Source organism: Pteropus medius, unplaced genomic scaffold (assembly GCF_902729225.1).
Source record: "Pteropus medius unplaced genomic scaffold, Ma_sr-lr_union100, whole genome shotgun sequence".
In the NCBI taxonomy this organism is placed as follows: domain Eukaryota; kingdom Metazoa; phylum Chordata; class Mammalia; order Chiroptera; family Pteropodidae; genus Pteropus; species Pteropus medius.
The window spans coordinates 711,758-738,094 of NW_024353789.1; the positions used below are offsets into that span (position 1 = coordinate 711,758).

A 26,337-nucleotide genomic window follows, 5' to 3' on the forward strand; every position below is an offset into this window, starting at 1 on the left:
ATGGAGACTTTTAGCATAATTACCTGTAGGCGGCAAACCCACAAAACCCAGAGGTGCTTGGTGTCTGGTGCCTCTTGGACCTGGGGCTGTCAAAGAGAACCTGGCAAAGGACACCAGAGAAAGGAAGAGATTGGGGTGCTTTGTACAACAGGAGGTGACTTTTTTTTTTTAAAGCGATTTCTATTGCAGTTTTTATAATTCCTCTCAATCTTGACACACTTATCTGCTCTTGAAGCCATATGTGTCCATTTCTAACTTCTTTCTGTCTGAAAAACTACAAATTCGATGGTTATCTGGCCTAGTGCCAGAAAGGCAGGAGGCCGCACTCCAGAGGTCAATTTTTTTTTTTTTTTCTGAATAAGACCGAATCCTGACTTAAAATAATAAATTTCACATAGTGAAGTTCTTTCCAGCCGAAAGTATTAAAACATGGCATCTGGAAAAGGGCCTTAGTCTATTGTTCCCAGGGTAGTACTATATCATCATTAAACAGCCCACAGATAAGAGAGTTATTGGTCCCTGGTTATCAAGCTGCCAGGAGATAAATGATGGAACTAAGTTGGACTTGAAACACTCTCAAATTAAAACAAAAAGAAACCTTGCTTTGTGCTATCAAAAAGGCATTTTATTAAGAAGTAGGACCTAGATGCTGCTGCTTTTATTTAATATTGAAAGGCAAAGGATCAGGATTTTTAGAAAGTTATTTGGACACATTTAACATCAAGCAACAGTCTGAACTGATGTAAAGATAAAACAATGAAATCATGAATCGGAGGAAGAAACTGAGGGCAATATATGCCATAAATATGGAAGAGGCTACGTCTTATTTATGTTCTCATTTCCTACACATAATACAGAACCTGGTACATAGTAGGCATACAATAATTATTTGAAGCCTGAATGAGTAAGTGAAGAAGAAAGTCAGCAAGCAGTGTAATGTAAGAGACTAGATCTTAATTATTCCCACCAGAAAGTGCACTCTGGAATCAGACTGCATGGGTTTAAATTCTAGCCCTGACTCTGAATATCTGTGAACCTAGGACGATGACTCAATTTATCATCTAACTCAGCATTGTAGCAGTATCTAACTCAGCATTGTTACAATTTAAATGAATGTATACATATAATGTTATAGGATTAGCATGTCAAAAATGCTCAATATCTGTGAACCTCATTAATTTTAGGGTATAGTTTTAAGTGCGAAATTAGCCTGCACACCAGACATACACATTCTTTTGGATTTGCACCTCAGATAAGCAATGCATTGATATGATAAAGGCATTTGCCAACCTATATTAATATATTGGTTTCATAGAAGAAGATATTGATGGGTAATAGATTTTATCTGTCCCACTTCCCAGATTGACATGAGTCTGGTCTTGGTAGGAGATAGAGTCTGAATCTGTGCTCTGGTCTCCACAGAAGGGAGAGAAAGAGAGACTCTAAGCTCCAGAGGTAGTGCCTATCTCCTTTGTATCCTCTACAGAATAAGTTCAGTTGGGTACTTAAAAGGGATGATGAATACTTATCTGATAAAACAAATCTTTATCTGAATATACAAATGTGTACATGGGTTGAATATTTCAGAAATATGAAGTAGTTTAAATAAACTGATAAGACTCAGTATTTTTTTTATGGTAGAGTTAAACTATATTACTCTGAGATATGTTTTTAAACTGTGTATGTCACTTTGGTACACAATTTAACATCGTTGGGTGAAAGGGCCGTATATGTAAAGTGGCCCCCAAATGCTGAAAGAGCCAAGAGACCAAGAATGAGGCAGACAAGTCCAGTATGTTGGTTAATGAGTTTAATAGGGAATTTACATACAGAAATGTGGTCCCCAGGGGCAATAGGACATTTAATTAATTTATTTATTATTTATTGTTTTTAAAAGAAGAAATAATTTAAAATTTATTTTCCCCGTCTACCTCCCCCCTTCCACCTCCCCCCTCCATCTCTGGTAAATACTAGTTCATTATCTATGTCCATGAGTCTCTGTTTGTCCTGTTCATTTGTTGCTTTTAGATTTATATCTCACTTGTGATTTTCAACTTTTTCTGCCTGGCTTATTTCGCTTAGCATGATTATTTCAAGGTCCATCTATGTTGTTGCAAATGGCAGTATTTCATCTCTTCTTATGGCTGAGTAATATTCCATTGTATATATGTACCACAGCTTCTTTATCCTTCTTTGTAGGATAGATGATTGGCTAAAGAAGCTGTGGTACATACATACAACTCGATTGCTTCCATGTCCTGGCCACTGTGAATAATGCTGCTATGAACATTGGTGTGTAAATATCCTTTGGATATGGGTTTTCAAGTCTTTGGGGGTAAACACCCAGTAGAGGGATTGCTAGATCATATGGTAGATCAATTCTTAATTTTTTGAGGAACCCCACACTGTTTTCCATAGTGGCTGTACCAATTTGCAGGCCCACCAGCAGTGTATGAGGGTTCCTTTTTCTCTGCATCCTCTCCAGCATTTGTCCTGTTGATTATAGCTATTCTAACAGGTGTGAGATGGTATCCTTCTGGTTTTAATTTGCATTTCTATAACATCTAGTGATATTGAGCATCTTCGCATATATACGTTGGCCATTTATATGTCTTCTAGGGAGAAGTGTGTGTTCAGGTCCTCTGCCTATTTTTTGATTGGATCGTTTGCTTTTTTGGTGTTATTGAATTGTATAAGTTCTTTGTATATTTTGAATATTAGGCCCTTATCAGAGGCATTGCTTGCAAATACATTTTCCCATTTGGATGGTTGTCTCTTTACCTTGTTGACAGTTTCTTTTGCTGTGCAGAAGCTTTTTAGTTTCAAGTAGTCCCATGCATTTATTTTTGCTTTTACTTCTCTTGCCTTTGAGGTCAAATTCATAAAATCCTCTTTAAATCCAAGGTCCTTGAGTTTAGTTCCTATGTTTTCTTCTGTGCATTTTATTGATTCTGGTCTTATATTAAGGTCTTTAATCCATTTTCAGTTAATTTTGGTGTGTGGTGATAGACAACAGTCTAGTTTCATTCTTTTGCAGGTGGCCTTCCAATTTTCCCAGCGCCATTTATTGAAGAGGCTTTCCTTTCTCCACTGTATGTTTTTGGCTTTTTTTTATCAAAAATTATTTGCCCATATGAGTATGGGTTTACTTCTGGTCTTTTGATTCTGCTCCACTAGTTCGTGTGTCTGTTTTGCTGCCCATACCATGCCATTTTGATTACTGTCACTTTGTAGTATAATTTGAAGTCAGGCAGAGTGATGCTTCCAGCTTCATTCTTTTTTCTCAGGATGGCTTTGGCAATTCGGGGTCTTTTGTGCTTCCATACAAATCTGATGATTTTTCATTCTATTTCTTTAAAAAAATGCTGATGGGATTTTGATGGGGATTGCATTAAATCTTTATAATGCTTTAGGTAATATGGTCATTTTAACTATGTTGATTCCTCTAATCCAAGAACAATCCAAATGGAAAGAAATATCTTTCCATTTCTTTGTATCTTTTTTGATTTCTTTTAATAAGGTCTTCTAGTTTTCATTATATAGGTCCTTCACATGTTTCGTTAGATTTATTCCTAGGTATTTGATTCTTTTTGTTGCAATTGCAAAAGGAATTATTCTTTTCACTTCTTATTTTGACACTTCATTGTTAGAGTGTAGGGATGCTATGGATTTTTGAACGTTGATTTTGTATCCAGAAACTTTATTGTATATGCTTATTGTTTCTAGTAGTGTTCTTGTGGAGTCTTTAGGGTTTTCTATATAGAGAATCATGTCATTCACAAATAGTGATAGTTTGACTTCTTCGTTTCCTATTTGGATGCCTTTTATATCTTTCTTTTGTCTGATTGCACTTGCTAGGACCTCCACTGGTATATTGAATAACAGTGGCGATAGTGGACAGCCTTGCCTTGTTCCTGCTGTTAGAGGGAAGGTTTTTAGTTTTTCACCATTAAGTATAATGTTGGCTGAAGGTTTGTCATTGATGGCCTTTACTATGTTAAGGTACTTTCCTTCTATGCTGATTTTGTTAAGTGTTTTTATCATCAATGGGTGCTGTATCTTGTTGAAGGCTTTTTCTGCATCTATTGATATGATCACATGATTCTTATTTTTTAATTTGTTTATGTGGTGTATCCCATTAGTTGATTCATGTATGTTGAACCATCCCTGTGCCCCTGGGATGAAGCCCACTTGATCGTGGTGTACAATCTTTTTAATACGTTGGTGTATTTGGTTTGCTAGTATCTTATTTAGAATGTTTGCATCTGTGTTCATGAGAGATATCGGTCCGTATGTAGTTTTCTTTTTTTTGTGTTGTCTTTACCAGGTTTTGGCATCAGAATAATATTGGCTTCATTAAATGGGTTGAGAAGTATTGACTCCTCTTCGATTTTTTGGAAGAATTTGAGGAGAACAGGAATTAAACCTTTTTTTGAATGTTTGGTAGAATTCACTGGTGAAGCCATCTGGTCCTGGAGTTTTACCTTTTGGTAGGTTTTTGATGATTGTTTCAATTTCCATACTGCTGATCAGTGTATTTAGGTTTTCTAGATCTTGATTCTGTCTATGAAGGTTGTATTTTTCTAAGTACTAATCCACTTCTTCTAGGTTAGTAAGTTTGTTATTGTATACTTTTTCATAGTATTCTTGTATGATCCTTTGTATTTCTGCGATGTCAGTCATAATTTCCCCTCTTTCATCCCTCATTTTGTTTGTCTGTGTCCTTTCTCTTTTTTCTTTAGTGTGTCTAGCCAGGGATTTGTCAATTTTATTAACCTTCTCAAAGAACCAGCTCTTTTTTGTATTTATTTTTTCTTTTGTTTGTTTGTTTTCAATTTCATTTATTTCTGCTCTAATTTTGATTATTTCTTTCCGTTTGCTGACTTTGGGCCTCATTTGTTCTTCCTTTTCTAGTTTTCTTTTTTGGATGAAGCGTTAGGTTGTTTATTTGGGCTCATTCTTGTTTTTGGAGATAGCCCCGTAATGATATGAACTTTCCTCTTATGACTGCTTTTGCCGTGTCTCAAAAGTTTTGATATGTTGTATTATTGTTATCATTCCTTTCTATGTATCTCTTGATCTCTCTTTTCATTTCTTCCCTGACCCAGTTATTCTTCAGTAGCATGTTATTTAATCTCCGTGTATTTATGGTTCTTCCTGATTTCCTTTTGCAGTTGATCTCTAGTTTCAAAGCATTATGATCAGAGAATATGGTTAGTATGATTTCAACCCTCTTATATTTGTTGAGGCTCTATCTGTGTCCCAGTACATGGTTGATTCTTGAAAATGTTCCATGTGCACTAGAGAAGAATGTATAAGCAGCTGTTTTGGAATGGAAGGCTTTGCATATGTCAATATGTCCAGTTGGTCTAATGTGTCATCAAGGATGTTATTTCCTTATTGATTTTCAGTTTGGATGATCTGTCCATATCCGACAGTCGGGTAATTAGGTCTCCTACAACGATAGTGTTTCAGTCTGTTTTTCCCTTTAGTTCTGTTAGTAATTGCTTTACATATTTTAGGGCTCCCCGTTTGGGAGTGTAGATATTAATAAGTGTTATGTATTGCTGGTGCATGATTCCCTTTATCATTATGAAGCATCCCTCAGTATCTTTCTTTACCTTTTTTATTTTGAAGTCTATTTCATCTGACATTAGTACCATTACTCCCACTTTTCTCTGAATGCCATTTGCTCAAAATATCATTTTCCACCATTTCACTTTGAGTCTATATTTGTCTTTGGAGCTGAGATGTGTCTCCTGGAGGCAGCATATGGTTGGGTTTTGTTTTTTGATCCGTTCTTCAACTCTGTGCCTTTTTCTTGGTGAGTTCAGTCCATTTACATTTAGAGTGATTGTTGAAGTATGAGGTCTTCTTATAGCCATTTTTCTTTTGCTTTCCTGTAGTTCGGTGTTGCCATTGCTTCCTTGTCCTTGTGTTTCTGTTTTCTTTATTTTGGTTGGCTTTTGTGGATTTTCCCTCTGGTCCTTCTTGTTTTATGTTATATACTACGGTTCTGAATCTTCTGTGTGTGGTTACCATTATGAATATGTTAAGGATAGTTACATATAGACAGTTGGCCATTTTCTTCATTTTCTCCATTCCCTTTTGCGAATTCGATTCTTTGAATCCTTCCCTTTTCAGTCATTGTTGTCTCAATTTGTCCCTATGTAGGCTGAACATTCATTAGTATCTTGCTATAGCAAATCTCTTCTTATTGTCTAAGCTTATAATGCTCTGTTCCTAGTATGGGTTGCACCTCCTCTGCTTCTATCAGTCTGCTAGTCACATTACTCCTAATTATGTATTTTTTTTTGTCTTTTTGTTTTAGGTGTGCTGACTCTTTTCGATATTTCCTATAGTGCAGGCCTTATAATGGAGAATTCTCTCAATTTTTATATGTCTGTAAAGGTTTTTATTTTTCATTCATATCAAAAGTAGAGCTTAGCTGGATACATTATTCTTGGCTGGTAGTTGCTTTCATTTAAATATTTGATTCCACTCTTTTCTGGCTTGTAAGGTTTGTGCTGAGAAGTCCAATGATAATCTAATGGATTTTTCTTCATAGGGTACTGTCTTCTTTTCCCTGGCTGTCCTGAGAATTCTGTCTTTGTCGTTGATTTTTGATAATTTTAATACAATGTTTCCTGGTAAAGGTCTTTTTGGGTTGAGATCATTGGGTGTTCTGTTGACTTCTTGAATTCCAGGCTCCAGCTTATTCCTTAGATTTGGGAAATTCTTGTCCACTATTTGTCTAAAAATGCTTTCTAGTCTCTGCTCCTTTTCCTCACCTTTATTAATGCCCATTATTCTTATGTTTCCTCTTCTGATGGTATCAGCTAGTTCTTGTATTTCTCTTTCATTATTTTTCATTCTTCAGTGTCTCTCTTCTTCTTTCTGATTTATTTTTAGACTTCTGTCTTCAATATCATTGATCCTTTCCTCCATTTGGTCGACTCTATTTCCCAAGCTTGATATTTCATTTTCAACTCTTGCAGTGTGTTTTTTTTTTATCTCCAGAAGTTCTTTTCTGTTCTTTTTGAGGGTTTCAGTCTCCTTGCTAAGTAACTCATTCTGCTCATCTAGTTATTTTTCCAGTTTCTGAAATTTTGAAATTCATTGAGTTTTTTCAGAGGTACCATGTTGAATTCTTTGTCATTTAAGTTGCATATTTCTATGTCTGTAAGCTTATTTTCTGGAAATTTTTCTCTTTCTTTCTGAGATGCCATGTCACCTTTGTTGTTCCTGGTGTTTAATGGACTATTTCTCTGCCTGGGCATTAATGGTAGTGTATTCTGATTTTTTTTTTTTCCAGAAAAATTTATTATGTAATGGTCCCTAGCTTGTTGCAAAGAAGGTGTTTTTGTTTTGGTTTCCAGTAGGTGGAAACCTAAGCCTTTTGGATCCCTGATTTATATAAAATATTAGTAATGTCTTTTTTTCCCCTTATTGATGTTTAATCACGCTCGCTAACCTCAGTCTCAGTTTCTGTCAGTGTTAGGGACAGTTTTGGTAGCGTTTGCTCAGATTCCCCTGGGGCTCTGCGGTGTTTGGTTTCTGAGGGTATGCGGGGAGTAGCCCTCTGGGTTAGGAGATGGGGCCTGTGGCTTAGCCTCGGTTTTGCAACCTCGGCTGGTAAAAATCAAGTGTTGTTTCTCTGCCATTCCCGCTTTTCTGCTTTATGCGCTAATGACTGGGCACTGTTGCCAGCCATGTGGAGTTCACAGCCCTCCAAAGCAGGGCTGTTCAGGGATCTCGCTGCACCTTCTCCCCTCCCCCTCCTCCTACAGGGCGCTCCAGCAGCAGCAGGACATTTGGATATCTGCATCTTTCACCACCTAAACAACCCACTTTTATTCTCCCTTAGAGATGAACCTAAGTGCTAGTAAAGCAATGCGTGGGTGGTTAGCAGAAGCAAAGGGACCAGTTACTGGGGGGCTTTGGTGCCAGGTAAGCTAAAAGATAGCTAACATCAAGGTACCTCTAGAAATTCCATCATTAGCCAGAAGGCTCTGTACACACTCCAGAGTCCACCCTGGGGAAGGGAAGGAGTTCAAAGTCCAGGTTCATTCACTCAGAAGTTAAGATGATGGGTTAGCTCTAGATGAAGTCAGTTCTTTTCGCACAAATATAAAAAAGTTTCTAAACTTCTACTAGTATTACCAGTGAAATAAATGAAACCAAGTTGGAAAGTTCAAGTCACACATCCCTTTGTTCTATAGATACTCCTAATGTCTAGTCTGTACCAAGAATTTTGTATTGCTTTTTCATTTAACATACACATGTAGAAAGCACAATTCTTAAGCTTGACGAATTCTTACATTAGTATACACATGTAATCACCGTCCAAATTAGGATGTAGAAATTTCCAGCAGACCATAAAGCTCCCTTTGTGCCTCCACCCAGGTACTAATCCCCCTTCAAAAGATAACCATTATTCTGACTTCTGTTACCATGAAATATCTTTGCTTGTTCTTGAATGTCATAAAAATGGAGTCATATAATATGTATTCTTTTGAATATGGTTTCTTTGTTCAATATCATGTCTCAGAAATTGATCTCTTTGATTATGTGTGGCTATAGTTTATTTTTTTTCTTTACTATACAGACTACTATGCCATTCAATACATATTGAATGAATATGCCACAATTTGTCTATCCAACATTATTTTAAAACAATCTTGTTTCTTTTTCTGAGTCAAGAGATTTAAGATTTTTTTTTTACAAGAGCTCATATTTTTTTGCAACCTCAGTTTAGTTCATCTTCAAATTGCAATGGTTTAAATGGCTATTGTGTTAGGATTCAGTCAGGAAGGAGATATTTCAGAGATAACAATACATCTTCACTTGTCTACACTCAGGGTTATTTCATCTATCCTTCTCTCTGCCATAATCTTGCCTGCAGGGAACTTAATCTTCCTGACATTCCACAGAACATGGCACTGATCCATTACATTGGTGACATCTTACTGAATGGACTTAATGAGCAGGAAGAAGGCAAGTACCTTAGATGCATTAGAAAGTCACATGTGTTTGTGGACCCCAAGAAGAAAGATTCATTTGATGTGAACTACAAGAAGGAATTATTTGCTGAGATGGACTCCTCATTGTCAGCCAAAGGCCCACATTTTATGAATAATAAGAGCCTAGCAGCCATTTGCTCATGTACACTGTATATCAAGAAGAACCTCAGACTGAACTCTTGGCTTCTCCCATTATGTCCCACTGGTTTATGCCAGCTGGTCAACCACTGTAGGGAAACCCTGGTTTCATCTTTCTACCAATGGATCGAGACCTGCACCGTCCAATCAGAACTGTACAATTTAGATACCTCATTTACATAAAATAGACCTAATTGAGAACCTGGGTGGGAACTTTCTCTATAAAAGGCAGCCTCTTCTTTGTCTCAGTGGAAAACAATTTAGGATGCTACCTGAATCTTTGTCTCTTGGGCTGCAGCTCCTTTTTGCTCAAATAAATGATTTTTGTTGTTTATTACAGTCTAAAATTAATTTTGGTTTATAGTAATGATGGCAGCAATGGGATTCCAGAGTGACTGTCTTCTGATCCCTGGCACCACCATGGATTCATGCAAGGTACCAGTAAGACACCATTGTTCCCTATCGTCTACTCCAGCAGGTCTGGTTTGTTGTGGTTAGTCCCCCCATATCCAAACCTCCTTCCTTGGTTGAGGTTCTGGACTTTATTTGAACATTCATTTTCTTTCTTTCTTTTCTCTCTTTTTCTTTCTTTCTTTCTTTCTCTCTCTCTCTCTTTCTCTTTCTTTCTTTTTTTCTTTTCTTTTCTTTTCTTTTCTTTTCTTTTCTTTTCTTTTCTTTTCTTTTTCTTTTCTTTCCTTCTTTCCTTCTGTTTGCTGGCTTTCACTCATCTGAATGGGAGACTTAGATTCAAAGATTTCTGTCTCCTTTTGTTTTCAAGTTGGAGAAGATGTTACTGAAGAGTTCAGAGCTCTGGTGATCAGGTTCTTGTCTTATGCTGTGAGAAGGAATTCAAGGGCAAGAAGAATAGCAAGCAGGAAAGTGCAAGGTTTATTACACACTCAAGTGGGGAGTGTGGGCTTGAGAGAGATAGGAAGGGAAAGAGGAAGAAAGAAAGGGGGAAAGAGAGAGGGAGAGAGTGGAAGAAGGAAAGGGGATGGGTGAAAGGGAGAGGATGTCTCAATTCCTGTCTTCTGTTCGGAGCCCAGAAATGTAGTGATGAGCTCAGTTTCCCACTTTTTCTTTCGTATATGTGTTTCTGGAACTGTCATGGCATTAGGTGCATGAAGAGAGCCACAGTATTTGCAATGTGGGTGAGATTATAATGATATTATAATTAGCCAAAGGTCTTGCCTTAGCCGAAGATGGCTTCTGAGCTGTAAAAGACCGGTTTTGACTTATCTTCCCTTGCCGGGGCTAAAACTGGGTGGTCTGAAAAAATTCCAGAGCCATATCCTGGAGCGGGAGGGGGTATTCCTCCTCTCTTTGTCCTGCGTCAATTCAAGTTTAGTTTTTTCGTCTCCACTTGTCTATACGTAGCACCTCGGAGAAGGGACACTTCATCTGGGTTAAGGCTTGGTCCAAATGGTTTTTTCAGACCAGGGAAGGGAGACATCATCCAGTTTCAGGCTTGGTCCACATGGTGGTGGACCTTGTCCATAAGGCTCAGAGTCTACCATGTCATAAATGTTTGTGAGGACAGCCACACTTACGGTGCACCCAAAGGGATGCCTTCATCAGGTGAGTGCAAATGGGTAAGCCAGGTTAAAGTTATAATTGGCTAGGTCTTTGAACAAAAATTACCTGGGATGATTTACAGCTAAAATGGCATCTGAGGCTTGTTCTTACCTCCCCTATCTTTGTCTCCATACCTGTGGCAGCCACCATCTTGTACTCAGGCTCCACCCTGGCGCTGTCTTCCTCTAGGAAAATCTGCTCCTTTTAAATTCAGGCCTTCTGAAGTCTCTTTCTTACTTTCTGAGCTTTCCAACTTTACTGTGAACATTTGCTTTCTATTTTTCTTTGTGTTTGTTGATAAGTCCATCTTAAAGGGCACACTTAAAGGAGAGGATCTCAGACCTCTCAGAGATAATAGAATGTATTCTTTGGTCTTAAAAACAGCTTTAAAGGAATTTTTACAGCACACAAAAAGCTTTGGCTATCTGAGTGAAACCTTAATTTAGTCCACCTGCCAGAAACATAATTTGGGTCCAGTTTTTCTTTTTAGTTTTGTATTGTGCCTAAGACACAAAAGCTAGAGTTTTAAAATGAAAGCTATGAGATCTCTGTATTTGTCTGTGATTTCTACTGCTCAATAGTATTGCCAAATTTTATTTGTAGTTTTAAAATTAGGTTAAAAAGGAGTCTTATTCAATTGACTTAAGCAAAAAAGTGCTCATATAAATTGGAGAAATAACAGAAATTAACCCACATTCTTTTCATGTGCACATGATTTAAGATTAGCCTTTAGTAAATAAAAGTTAGCTTAATGTTGGTCATCTTTCAGTTATCAAAGCTGAAAATGCAGACATATAGCTTTTTTTTAATCTAGGTTTATTTGTCAAATAAGCTCATATTTTTTCCATTACAAGATTTGTCAGCAAGAAAAATAAAGATAATAGCTAATCACTTTCAAGTCTCATAAAATCTTCAGGAGTAATCTAAATATGATTGTTAAAAACAAATGCTTTATGCACTTCTGCGAACTTGACCCTATGAGTTACATGGGCTGCAGCTAGCAGCCTGCACACCCACCACCTCCCTGACTGCTGTGGTTCTGGGGCCTGAGGGCGGGTGCTGTTGGTTCGCTGCCCACTGGCCCAAATCTGCTACCCGTGCTTAAATTCACAGAGAAACATGAATGGATAACAACGGAAAATGGTATTGAAACAGTGGGAATCAGCAATTTTGCACAGGAAGCTTTGAGAGATGTTGTTTATTGTAGTCTGCCTGAAGTTGGGTAAAAGTTGAACAAATAAAATTATTTTGGTGCTTTGGAAGGTGTGAAAACTGCTAGTGAACTCTATGCTGCTCCATCAGGAGAAGTAACTGAAATTAATGAAGCTCTTGCAGAAATCCAGGACTTGTCATCAACTCTTGTTATGAAGATGGTTGGGTGATCAAGATGACCTGAGTAACCCCTCAGAACTAGCTGAACTAATGAGTAAAGGAGCATATGAGAAATATATAAAATCTACTGCGGAACCTTCCCTAAATAAAATAGTATGAAACAACTTAATCTAGCATAGTTATGTTAAATTAGTGGTGATAGAAGATTTAAAATAGTGACTTTTAGTAACACCCATGGAAAAAATGTCTATAACAATGCTGCTGGAAGAAAATGTCCCTTAATGTTATATTGATTGCAGATAAACACAATATGCAACTTTTTCACAACACCCTATAAATTTTAGGCTAAGCTACAGTTATTATATTCAGAATTCCTGAAATTATCTGTGGTAAAATCTAGTTATAAAATTATGTATTTCAAGGCTAAGATTATTATCTTAAACCTTATATAACATTGTAGCTTGCTTACATCTGCCTCTGGATTTGGGTCATAATACTTAATGATCTTTCCACTAGAAATAACTAGCAGTGGAGAAGTCTTTGTTAGTTTTGACAGTGTCAGGTGACAAACGATACTGTCTTAATTTTGCAATATACTCTATTTGCTGGTGCTATTTTTATACAGTGAAGCAACAGCCTTGCAGGAAAACAAGACAGTTTAATAATAAGACATTCAACTTATTCATTTAAAAAAATGATTTAACTAGTTATAAATGATATAAGAGTTTCTAAGCGAATCTTTTAGCAAATAGTTTCCAAACATTTTGGTAACTCAAACCTTAGAATTTTGCCAAATTCAGTTAAATGATGAGTCATTAAAGTAATTGAATATCTAAATCATTGCCAAATAAGAAAATTCTGAAACATTAATTGCTAAATAAGTCTACATTTATCTACTTTTGGCTTCTTATTATAGAGAAACTAAAAGATAAATTTGAATCTGTTAATGAAAATGTTTTGTGCTTTGTTGAGGAAGCATATGTTTCTTAAAATTATGAAATATATTTGTGTGTAAAAGCACCTATGTTTCTAGAGATTACGAAATAGATTTAAAAATTTGCCAATCTAAAGAATGCTGACTACTTATAGTTGTCATTAGAAGTTAAAAATTGTAAGGGTTAAGAATTCTAATTAATATGGAAGGAAATAATGTGTGCTATTAGTGAAGAAAAGGTATAAGAAGGTATAAGGTATGGAACTGCATTTTTGAAGGAATTAGAGGGAAATTGTCCTAAGATAGGTTGGTTGTTTCTGGGTAAGAAGAGACAAACTAAGGGCAACTAGGATAGCTGTAGAAGGTATGTGGAAAAGGAATCTTGAGAAAGGAATTTTATGTGTTGTCAAGCTAAGATTAAAATGAATTTAATTCAGTGAGTTTGAATATCGAAAGTAGGCTGATGCAAAATTAGAGTTTGAGTCTTTCTCTGTTAAAAAGACAAAGTTTTCCTTGTATTATTGGTATGTTCTTAATAGGAAACTATAAAGGAAAAGTAAAACTTTTATGTTTTATTAAAATCATTTCCTGTACTCCACATCATTAGGTCTTTAATTGCTTAGGTAAACCAAATCTTAATTTTAAATGAACTAAATTTTGCTTCTAACCATTTAAATTTCTGTGATTGCTTGTAAAGTCTTTAATTGTTACCATGATTAGATAGATAACTAAAGTAAGGGAATCACTCTTTACGAAAGGAAGGAATGAAACTAATTGGGGTTACTTGAGATTTGGAAAGTAGATTTTTAATCCACCTGCCCCCCTTTTCAAGGATAAAACTGACCAGTGATGATTTGCATGTATTCTCACTGGATAGAAGCATTCCCATGTCAAAGAGCTACAGCCACAGTAGTTACTAAAATACTTCAAGAAAAGAGTTTCTCTGATTGAAAAATCCCCCATAGAGCCCTGTAGCAATTAGATAACCCACTTTACAAGACAAATTCTACACCAGGTATGCAAAATTTGGCAATCTTGCAGCATTCCATTGCATTTATCATCCTTAGTTCTAGCTTTATATTTCAAACCAATGAGATAGTCAAAACTCAATTGGCTAAACCTGGCTTTAAGCCAGGGCAGATTAAAAGATGTAACAGTATTGCTTAACCTAAGATCTCTCTTTGGTAAACATGTATTGTCTCCTTTTGAAATCGTTACTGGAAAACCTATAAGACTAGATTGGGGAATGTACAAACTTGCCTTATTACAGAGATCCTCTGACACATTGTAAAGAACTTATCCTTGCATTGCCCTTGTACAAGGACCTGTTATGGACCTATATGCATTTTTCTTTGTTTCTAACAAGTCAATAAAGCCAAATTTGAATGTCCTGGTTGAATGAAACACTGCTAGTTTATAAAATTACATTCTTTTAAATGCGAATCATTCCTTTTATTTTGCTAGGATTTTCATAACCTCTATATTGATATTTGATTAGTTATTCAAGTGGAAAGGGCCTGAATTTCAATTAAGGTGATTTAAAGCAACGTGGTAAGATAAAATTGATGGCTATGGAAAGCTATCATAGATGATCTTTATGAAATTTAGAATGTGTAGTCCTCTTCTAAAAACATTAAATTGAAAAGAAAAGGAATGATTTCAAATATAAGAAAATTTCCTTCAGAGAGAGGTAATATCTCAACAGTAGTCAGTCTATCAGCTTAAGGCTGTAACTTTTCTTACTTTTTCTTGTGTCTGGTTATATTGAATAGAGTTCAGTATTTTGAAGATTACTTCCTTTGTGAGTTCCTTGTCTTATACCTCATGCCACTGTTTAAAATTGAAATGAATTTTTAAGTGCCATCAGAGAGAATAAGCCTCACATTTTTAAAAACTTATGAATGTGTATATCATTTAATGTAATTTTAAAAGTTAACGATTCTGTAAATTGTGTTATTGAAGTTAAAGTATGCCATATGATGTATCAGTGTTTTCTTTGAGGTAGAAAGAAAAAAAACTCCTGTTTCAGATCTCATCCATCAAGTAGTACTCATGACCACAATACTTTAGTAGGTACTATAGAGCAGGGGTCCCCAACCCCTGAGCCGCACACTGGTACTGGCCCATGGCCTGCCAGGAACCGGGCTGCACAGCTGGAGGTGAGCGTTGGGCGAGTGAAGCTTCATCTGTATTTGCAGCTGCTCCCCAGTACTAGCATCACCACCTTAGCTCTACCTCAGATCATCAGGCATTAGATTCTCATAGGAGCACCAGTCCCTGGTGCCAAAAAGGTTGGGGACTGCTGTTAGAGGATACAGGGAATAAATGACTGACACCTGGCCCTATTTACCAAGAAATTTTAATTTGGTAGAATGAGCAAACTATTATCTGTCAATTAGGGAAGAATCTGTCTCCATTGGCAGTTGGTCTTAACTTCTCAATCATTGATCCAGGAATATATTTCAACTAGAGACATGCCTTCCTGGAAGACAGGCTTATTGTACAATATCAGCAATATTCTGGAATCTAGAAATTCAATTCATTGGCTACTTTAGAGTATCTGCCTTAGCCTAGATGCTATAATAACACTGTATCAGATTCATGAAAATGGGCAAATTTGGTAAAGAAATTGAATTCTTCCCTTTTTACCTCTCAAAGTATGATGAGATATTGAAGAATGGAACATTTAAAATATCTCTTCTAATGAAGTAGTATTTAGCTGAGATAAATACTTAAAAATTCAAGAATATTGGGTTTTTACTCATAAATTTGAGCTATTTGATTAATTGATATAGTTTGCTATACATTAGTACTGTGTTCATAAGGATTTTATTCTACTAACCATTAAAATTTCACAAACACCTAGTAGTGTGATAAAGAGATTCTTATGTCTGTTTATAAACTTGAATGTAATTCTAGTGCTTCTGTATATGGAAGTGGTACTTTTTAAATTCTAACACTAGTTTATGTATATAGCAAATAAATTCAGTTGTATAATTTTAAATGCCATCTATAGAAGTATGTAAGGCTATGGTTTTTTGTTGTTTCTGTTTTGTTTTGCTCCTGATTTCCTTAAGTTGTATTCGTTTTGACTTTTCTTATATGTAGCTGAATCTAGATCATGCCCATATGATGGCAGGTAGAGTTTTGAGCTTAATATAGGAATAACCACTTCCTTAGAAGTGTAGGCTTATGGACTGGCCTTGGCACTGCTCAATTAGATATAGTGATGAAAAACCTTACCTAAACAGTTAACAGAATATCCTGTTCAGCCACTGACAGCTATTAGAACTCAACAAATATCTTTAGACCCCCTGGCTGAGTCATCATCGGCAACAGAGTTGCCTTAGATTATTTATTTTTAGCCTAGGGAGGAGTGTGTGCCATAGCTAATGCCTCTTGCTATATCTGGTTAAATACATCTCTCCAGGTAGAATTAGAAATGACCAAGCTTCTTAAACGAAAAATCTCTTAAGAGACATTCCATTTTTGTTATGAGCACTCCTAACCAGTTAGAGTTTAAATTTTCTGATATTTTCAGCTGTCTCCCCTATGGGATCAGGGCTATTTTAAGGTCTGGATTGCAAATTGTTTTACTCACCTTTGTTCTAATTTGTTTAATGTACTTCATTGTCAAGCTCTTGACGTTCCATATAACCAGGTGCTTAAAACTCCCTATAAAGCTTCTGTTAAAGATGGTGGAGTAGGTAAATGCTGTGCTTGCCTCCTCTTACAACCATATCTGAATTCTAACTGAACTCCAGAATAACCATCGTTAGGAGTCACCCGAAGTCTAGCTAAACAGAAGTCTCACAACTGGGAGCACTAAGAAAAGTCCACCTTGAGACTGGTAGGAGGAGCAGAGATGTAAAACAGATTGGTCTCACATCCATATGTGATGGTTGAGAATCGGGAGAAAAATCTTGGATGCGGAGGTCCCACACTGAATTCCCCAACCCAGGGTTCCAGTGCCAGGAAAAGAAGTCCCTACAACTTCTGATTGTGAAAACCAGCAGAGATTATGTTAGAGTGAGACAATGGGCTGAAGGAGTTGCAGACATTGTTCTTAAGGGGCCTGCACGTGGACTTAGTGACAAACTCATTTGCTCTGAGCTCCAGCACTGGAGCAGCAGCTCGAAAGGTGCCAGGGACATACGGGGAAGAACTGAGTTGTCTGGCTTCAGGCCGAGGGCTGGATGGGCAGCTTTCTCCCAGACAGAAGTGCTGGTAGACCCAGGTGGGTGCCATATCTGAGTGTCCATCAATGTAGCTAACACTGGTCACCCTGCATGGTCACCCTGAGAGCCCCACCCCTCCCAACTTGCAGGCCCACTCAAGCCTCTTCCAATGGATTTTCCATACAAATGGCCCGTCTTGGTTCATGCTGCATATTTTCTTAAAGTATCTCAAAGGTTCACAACCTAAACAAGCAACATCTGGCCTCAGCGTGCCCCTCATGTCTTGCTGAGCAGCCCCTAGACCCAGCGTCAGCTGGCCTCGGTTTTCAGCTTGGCCTCTCGAGGCACTTCCAAGCCTGGCATGGGTGTTGGCCCCTGTGGATTGCTTGGTGGTTCATGCCAAGTGGCCCTAGGCAGGGCCCCTCCTAGGAGGCCCTGGCCTGCACTTGGGTAGCCAGCTTCAGACTGAGCTGGAGCACCACCCAGGGTCACACACCCAAAGAGCAGAATGGGCAGGCACCAGAGCCCTGCTAAAGCAAATCCTGCTCTGCAGGGTCAGCCCCTGCACAACAACTCATCCACTGGTCATGGCTAGTCATCACAACCATCATCAGCACAAGGGTCAGTCCCTTCCATTGACGAGTAAACAGCAACCAAGGCTCAGCTATAGCAGGAAGGCACACAACCCATACAAGAAACATACCTGGAGCACCCAGCTCAGGTGACCAGAGAAGACTGTGTCATTGGGACCTACAGCATACCTACTATATAAAGCCATTCTACTAAGACTGGGAGATACAGCAGCCCTACCTAATACATAGAAACGAACACAAGGAGGCAGCCAAAATGGTGGGACAAAGAAATATGTCCCAAGTGAAAGAAGAGACTAAAGCTCCAGAAAAAGAACTAAACAAAATGGAGACAAGTAAATTACTAGATGCAGAGTTCAAAACACTAGTTATAAGGATGCTCAATGAACTTAGGGGAAGAATAGATGAACTCAGTGAGAACTTTAATAAAGAGATAGAAACCTAAAAGTGGAGATAGAAAACATAAAAAAGAACCAGGCAGAAATGAAGAATACAATAATTGAAAAGAAGAATACCTTAGGAGGAATTAACAGTAGATTAGATGAAGCAGAGGATTGAATCAGCGATTTAGAAGATAAGGTAGCAGAAAATACCCAATCAGAACAGATACAAGAAAAAAGAATCCCCCCAAATGAGGATAGTTTAAAGGACCTCTGGGACAACATCAAGCATACCAACATTTGGCCATAGGGATACCAGGAGGAGAAGAGAGAGAGCAAAGAATTGAAAACCCGTTTCAAGAAATAATGACTGAAAACTTCCCTAAGCTGGTGAAAGAAATAAACATACAAGTCCAGGAAGTGCAGAGAGTCCCAAACAAGATGAACCCAAGAGGCCCACACCAAGACTCATCAAAATTAAAATGCCAAAGGTTAAAGACAAGGATAATCTTAAAAGCAGCAAGAGAAAAGCAGTTAGTTACCTACAAGGGAGCTCCCATAAGACTGTCAGCTGATTTCTCAACAGAAATTTTTTAGGCCAGAAGGGATTGGCAGGAATTATTCAACATGAAGAAAAGCAAGGACCTACAACCCAGATTACCGGGCAAAACTATCATTTAGAATTGAAGGACAGAAAAAGTGCTTCTCAGACAAGAACAAGCAAAAAGTTTTTCATCATCAAGTGAGTATTACAGGAAATGTTAGAAGGACTTCTTTAAGAAGAAGAAAAAAGAAAAAAATTAAAAATGTGAATAATAAAATAGCAACAACTACATATCTTTCAACAGTCACTTTAAATGTAAATGGGTAAATGCTTTGATCAGAATATTGGGTGGCTGAATGGATAAAAAAAACAAGAGCCTTGCATATGCTGCCTACAAGAGACTCACTTCAGATAAAAAGACACACACAGACTAAAAGTAAAGGGATGAAGAAAGATATTTCATGAAAATGGAAACAAACAAAAACAGAGCTGGGGTAGCAATACTTATACTAGACAAAAAGACTTTAAAACAAAGGCTATAAAAAGAGACAAAGAAGGACCCAGTTATCCCACTTCTGTGTATTTATCTGAAGAAACCCAAAACACTACTTTGAAGTGGCATGTGAATCCATGTGTTCATTTCAGCATTATTTACAGTGGCCAAGATATGGAGGCATCCTGGGTCTCCATTAATGGACGAATGGATGAAGAGGTCACACACACACACTGGAATATTACTCAGCCATTGAAAAGAATGAAACCTTGCTATCTGCAACAACATGGATGGACTTAGGGGGTATTGTGTTGAGTGGGGTAAGTCAGACAAAGACAAATGTCATATGCGGAATCTAGAGAACAGGATAAACAACAAAAATAAGCTCATAGATATGGAGAGCATTTTGATGGTTGTCAGATGGAGGGGTGAAGGGATGAGTGAAGGAGAGGGCATTAAGAGTTACAAATTGGTATTACAAAATAGTCATGGGGATGTAGCATATAGCATGAGGAATATAGTCAGTAGTATTGTAATAACTACGGTGTCAGATGGGTACTGGATTTATCAGGGTGATCACTTAATAAGTTACATAAAGTCTAATCACTGTGTTGTACATCTGAAACTAATATTGTATGTCAACTATAATTGAAAAAATAAAAATTAAAAAAATAGTTTGGCACTATTATGTACACTAAAGAAGAAAAAGCTAAATTTAATTAAAATTTTTTTTTAAAAATCGTAGAATCACATGCTTAATCAGATGCTCCAGAACATTTACCATTATAATTGTTAAAGTGATCAATTATTGTAGTACTTAAATGTAAAGCAAAGGCAAACAAGCTGAAAATTCTCATATTCACACACACACACACACACACACACACATTCTTGCTTCTTTCTCTAGAATACCTCTAAAACAGAATGACAACACAATATTCAAAGCGACAGTTTAGCCAAAATTTAATTTTTGAAGAATAAAAGCTGTATCAATATCATGTCTCTACACTTTTATTGTCATTTTTGACTCTTCTCAGTACTTCTCAATTTATTTTCTTCAGCCTGGACTGGTATAAAATTTTTTCTAGTTCATTATCTATCATTTAAAAAAATACCAGATAATTAATTCATAAAAGGCCCAATGGGTCTCTTCAGAAGCCATAAAGGATAAAATGGACAGAGAAGTGATAACTGAAGAGAAGAACACAGATAAGCAAAGACCAAAACATAACATACAGAGAAGTTTTAAGACATCTCAGAATGTCAATAAAATATGACTTAAAACTTCTATGAAATAGAAGCCATACTTCCTAACCTCAAAAAAGTCTGAAGAATGATTAATGTAATGGCTAGGTGGAGAGCCAGAGGTGAGAAAGAGCAATTAGGGGGGGTCATTTTATAAACTATATAAATGTCTAACCAATATACTGTATACTTGAAACTAATAATAAAGTAAAATTTAAAAATCTGAAGAATGGAATTTTTTATTCTCTATCTACAGATATTTCAGTATTTTGAAATTGTGCATTCTTTCCATACATTTTTAAATTAATCGAATAGAAGAAATGATCTTTCTTTCAATGAATATCTTACGTTAAAATTATGACTTACTCTCATATTCTACTGATACATGTTGTTTTTCTTAAAAACTATTTGGAAAAATTTTAAAAACTATAAAGATTTGAGTAATGGTTGCATGAAGTATAGAAATGATACACCAAGTCATTATCTTTAATTTAAAATGATTCGAATTCTTTCTGCTATACGTGAATTGCTTGAATATACATCTGGATCAAGAAAATACAGGCTAATTAAGTCTCGTAAGTCTGATTGTCTCTTGCCAATTGCTCTTGATTTATCCAATATTTGCAGAATTATTGCCAGTTCCTATTTTTCAGCTCCATTTTTTTATTCCAGCCTTTTACAGGACAATGTTGAGAGGTCTTGCTAAAGCCTTGATAATTCTAAAGTCTTGATAATTCAACACCTCATGGCAAAATCTGTCTCAGAAACCTTCCAGGTTTAACAGGTACCTGAGGAACCCCTTAAAGGTAAATGGCCCTAGATTCTCAGTTGGTTATAGTCCAACCATTGGAATCCCACCAAGGGACTAGAAGGATCTAGAACAGGTAGCTAAATCACTCTGGCATCAACATAGGATGAAACACATCTGAGACAAACCTGATCTATCATCAGTGCTGTCTGCTGACAGGTTTCAATCAAAAGAGGGAGATATAGACACCAAGAAGAAAGATTCATTTGATGCAAACCATGAGAAGGAATTTATCTGCTGAGGTGGACTCCCATGGTCAGCTGAGGGCCCACATTTTATGAATGATAAGAGCCTAACAGCCATTTGCTGACAAGGGCTTCTCACATACTCTGTATACAGAGAACATCAGACTAAACCTTCGGCTTTCTGCACTGCGCTCTGCTTGTTTATGTTCTCTGGGTCAACTCACTGCAGAGAAACCCTGGTTTCATCTTTCTACCAATGTACTGAGACCTATCAGAACTGCACAATTTTATACCTCATTTACATAAAACAGGCCTAATTAAGATCTGGGTGGAAACTTTTCACTGTAAAAGGTGGCCTCCCCTTTGTCTCAGTGGAACACAATTTAGGTTGCTACCAGAATCTGTCCTGTATTGCAGCTTCTTTTTGCTCAAATAAGTGCTTTTGGTTGTTTATTACAGTCTAAAATTAATTTTGGCTTACATGTTCCAGGAGGTGGGAAATAACTCTTAATCTTGGTGCCAAGTACTATATCAATTAGGGTCCAGGAAATGGAAACCATACTAGGCATTTCAAACAAAAGGCATTTAATACAAGGAACTGGTTACACAGATATTAGAAGTCTAAAACAATGACGTAGATATTGAGATAACTCCAAAATTAGCAATTATAGCTACCACTTCTAGGGCTGGGAGAGCACATGGGAAGGGCTAGCATTACCAGAACCCAGGAACTGGAAGGATGGGCCACTACAGGCTGGTGCTGGACTGAGAGACTTGTACATCTCTAAGAGGATGCTGTACAAGTGGTGCTTGGCCCTTTGAGGGGTGCCCTTGGGCTGATGCTCAGAATAGTGAGGAGCTGGAATTTCCTTCAGTTACTGGAGAGTGCCACAGTAGTTGAAAATGGGGAGAGGCCTTTCCTCCCAACTTCCAGTCATCCGCCATTGTCTACCATTGACAGAACTTGAAATCAGCTGGCAAAGGAGTCTGGGAAAGTAGTTTGCAGACTCCCATTCAAGGTGTCACAGCAGAATTGAGAAGAGTAGGCATGGCCTGAGCATAAATAGGTAAATAACAGCACAGCCATTACTTCAAGATTTATTATAGGAAGATGCCCTCTGGTTTTTCTGAAAATATGCCCCTAGCAACTCTTTAGGGTCTTGATTGAAACCTTAGAAATTTTGGAGTTTCTCCCAATAATGCTGAAATTGTCACCATCCCTAAACTATCTAGCATGTTAGGGCTTGCTGAGCTCCTACACTTTCAGCTCCTAAAGTTGCAGCAATTGGGTACACACCAGGGGAAGGAAAGAACTAGAGGTCCGATATACTTTTTCTTAGCCCCAGCTAAGGGGGACACATTCTAAGAGTCTTTCTTAAGGATTTAACATAAATGAGTTTAATTTTCTCAGGGATGGAAACAAATAAGAGAAATTTAAGACCACTGTCTTTCTGCCCCCCGCCCCCTGTTCTGTTAGAAGACCTTTATGGGGGGAACAATGACACTGAATAAACAATTAACATTTAACCACAAAAGGAGGGCAGGCATGATGTGGGGACCCAGAAGGAAGGAGCTGGAGAGAATCCACAAGCTGGAGAGAATCCACAGATACTGATTTGTGCTGAGGAAGATTACCATTTGCTTGGGGCTTGCATAGGGACAACAGGAGTAACCATGTTGAATGGAGATCAATGAACGGACACAGAGTAGTAGAAAACATTAAGTTATGGAGGGTGACACCAAGGCAAAGCAAAAAAAGCAGAGTATGCCTGAAAGCATCAAGAACCCTTGCTCACTGACCCCACTGTTGTTCTCTGCCCACCAGAATCCATGAAGGTTTCCAGCTGAAGCTATGCAGCTGGTATGTTGAACATGTCGAGATGTGAAATACCATGTAGCTACAGCTCTGGGCACAAATGTGCCTGACTAAAAGAGTGAATGAGTAAATTTCAAAGGCTAATCATGCCATGAACATTTTCTTCTCAGGATTTTAACTTACAAAGAAACAATGCATTTAGAATTTAAGAATTCCTTGAAACTTAAGCTTTAGAGTCTTAAAACCCTGGCACACATATTTTTAGACAGAGAGCCCAGACATCGAAATCTAGTGATCATCTTTCTTCACAAAATTGTAAGAAGATGGTACAGGGATAAAGGCAAGGAGGACCCAGGAGGGAAAAGGGAACAGAGCATCTCTGCTCATGGCAAGGCAGCAGAGGACAAATGTGTACATGTGCACATGCACTACTGGGCCTGCTACTCCCTGTTTTGGCTAGAAATGAATGCTTTTTCTAGCTTCTAAGCACAGAGGTATTTTTGACTCAGCACTGTGACAAGACAATAGCTCAGCTCTGCCAGCTGCCCAATTTAGATATAAGATGTCTATATATTTCTATCTTTTGCCTATTCAGAGAGAAGACTTAAAATTTCTCATCAGAACTGAGTTTTCCGTATTCATTATTCATTCCGTATTCCGTATTCATTCATTCCTTTAATTACACAACTTGAACCTTGAAGAAGTGAGGTTTTTGTATCTCCAGAACCACATAATCCACAGTGCTTGTGAGGAAGAATTGCTCCCAGTGCCAGCAAAGTCTGGGACCACTCCACGCTTTCCATGTCCATCTCCCACCACCCCTAGCCCAGACCCCAGGGAGGAGGAAGGGAGGAAACATGGGTTCTTTGAGCAGCCATTGTGCTTGTACCTAGACCATGTACTCACCTCCATGGGTGCTGGTTCCTCCCTAGGAGGGCTGTTATTTATTTATTTGTCTGTTTATCCCTCTGGAACTAGAGTTATTTCTCCTTAGCTCTCAGGATAGAGGTTTAATATAATACATGCTCAATAAACATTTTACAGATACATTTTTTAAAAACATGCTAAAGATGGTTTAGGAGAAAAAATATTCCTTGGAAAAATAAAAAAATAATTTTTAAAATTCTCTTTTTTAAAAATGAAGAATGTATTCAACACAATGCTTGAAGTTCTAACCAGTGCACTATAACAAGAAAAGGAAATAAAAGAAGTACAGATTAAAAAGAAAAAAAACTGTCCCTATATGCAGATAACATAATTGTCTACATAGAGTATCCCAAGGAAACTACCAAAAACTTCTAGAACTAATAAGTTCAGCAAGACCACAGGATATAAGATCAACACACAAAAATCAATCATACTTCTATATCCTAGCAATGAAGGATGAAATCGAAATTATATACCATTATGATTGCTCAAAAAACACTTAGATGTGAATCTAAAAAACATGTAAGGGCTTGTATAACTAAAACTATAAAGCTGATAAAAACTGAAAAAATCTAAAAAAAGAAAAAATGTACTATGTTCATGGATTGGAAGACTCAACATAATAAAGATATTAAACTATATAGATTTAATACAGTTTTATTAAAATTGCATTAAAATCTCATTGGTACCCCAAACATCACTGTTCCCAGGCTCTGTCCACATGGTATAGGGGAGCACAGGGCTCTGCCCCATGATGTACAGTCCCTTTCCACAATGTTGGAGATGAAGCCAAGCCTTGAGTCTGCACCTGCATATTCCTACAGTTTCTCAGAGTCCTGTGGATGATGTCTGAGGAGACAAACCAGTTTTGATAGCGTTTGCTTAGATTCCCCTGGGGCTCCGCGGTGATTGGTCTGGGAGGATATTGGGGGAGGGGCTCTCTGGATTGGGAGCTGGGGGCTGCTGCTCAGCCTCGGTTTTGCAGCCGTGGCCAGTAAAAATAACTGTTGTTTCTCTGCCATCCGCTTCTCTGCTTTCTGTCCTAATGATTGGGCCCTTCCGTTGGCTGCGTGGAACTTACAAACTCTCCCAGGCAAGGCTGTTCAGGGAAGTTGCCACATCTTCTCCCCTCTCTCTCTCCCTCCATAGAGCTCTGGGGGCTACAAGAGCAGCTTCTTTATTTCTCTCAGTCGACACCTGGAGTCTTGTCAGCTCGACACCTGGAGTCTTGACCTGTGGTAGCTCTTATGCTCAGATCTCATGCTCAGACGTGCTGATGTGCAGTTTGGGTGTATTTTGTTGAGTTTTAGATGTTCAGCTTATTGTTGTTTCAAGGGGAGAGATCTGGGGACGTCTCTCACTCTGCCATGTTTCCTTTCTCCTATCCTTCCCACACTTTTTAATCATTGAATCTTTTTGAGGTGTGTCGAGTTTCAGAGTAAATTTTGTGTGGACCAGGTCAGTGGAAATTCTGTCCTCTTTAGGTCTATTCCAACCCTTAGTTGTCCTGATCCCCACCCATGGCGTGGTTGTGACCTCCACTTCAGGCCCCTGAGGGTCATTGGGGAGAAGTGGCCTTAGAAATGCAGCTTTTAAGAACAGGACTTGGATGTGGTTTCATAGCGTAGTGGTTACCATGTCTGCTTTACATGCAGAACGTCCTGGGTTCGTGCCCCAGTGGAGCCATGGTCCATGGTCTACGGCCATGCCATCCTGAACGAGCTCTATGTCTGATCTCGGAAGCTAAGCAAGGTCAGGCCTGGTTAGTACTTAGATGGGAAACCACCTAGGAAGACCAGGTGCTGTAGGCATAAATAATAACAAAAATAAAACAGGACTTCATTCAAGGCCATAATGAAATAATCAAGGTGATCTTCAAATAAGAGTAAACCACCAGGATTATTGTCAGAAGCATCCCTGTCAAAGAAGAAAGAGCACAGGATTTCCGATATGGACGATATATGTGCTTATCTCTGCTTGTTATGAACCGATGTCTCACACTGCCCATCACAAGTGAAAATACACATGAATTCAGAAGCATGTGTGAAGCTTAATGACCTTCCTTTGGTTATTTTCCCAAGAGAACAGCAAAATATCCTTAATTTGAAAATAGAACTTTTTGGGTGCTAATGACCTTCAACTGAGAATCTAATGTCAGTGCCTGGTTCA

At 37.8% G+C, this 26,337-nt stretch overlaps 1 protein-coding gene, 1 long non-coding RNA gene and 1 other non-coding gene across 3 annotated transcripts in view; all 3 read left to right on the top strand.

Moving 5' to 3' along the window:
* Window positions 1-9,495, top strand: part of LOC120593435 (uncharacterized) — a 12,373-nt gene extending 2,878 nt beyond the window's left edge. Inside the window, exon 3 of the mRNA XM_039851262.1 lies at window positions 8,906-9,495. The gene's annotated coding sequence lies outside the window, so the exon portion shown is untranslated. The remainder of the gene's footprint in view (window positions 1-8,905) is intronic.
* Window positions 9,496-9,523: 28 nt separating this feature from the next.
* On the top strand, window positions 9,524-16,006 carry LOC120593445 (uncharacterized). The gene is made up of 2 exons (XR_005650371.1): window positions 9,524-9,596; window positions 12,000-16,006. It is a non-coding gene; the product is annotated as an uncharacterized LOC120593445 (long non-coding RNA).
* An 8,839-nt stretch (window positions 16,007-24,845) lies between these two features.
* LOC120593456 (small nucleolar RNA SNORA73 family) lies at window positions 24,846-25,043 on the top strand. The gene has a single exon (XR_005650372.1). It is a non-coding gene; the product is annotated as a small nucleolar RNA SNORA73 family (small nucleolar RNA).
* The last annotated feature ends 1,294 nt before the right edge of the window (window positions 25,044-26,337 follow it).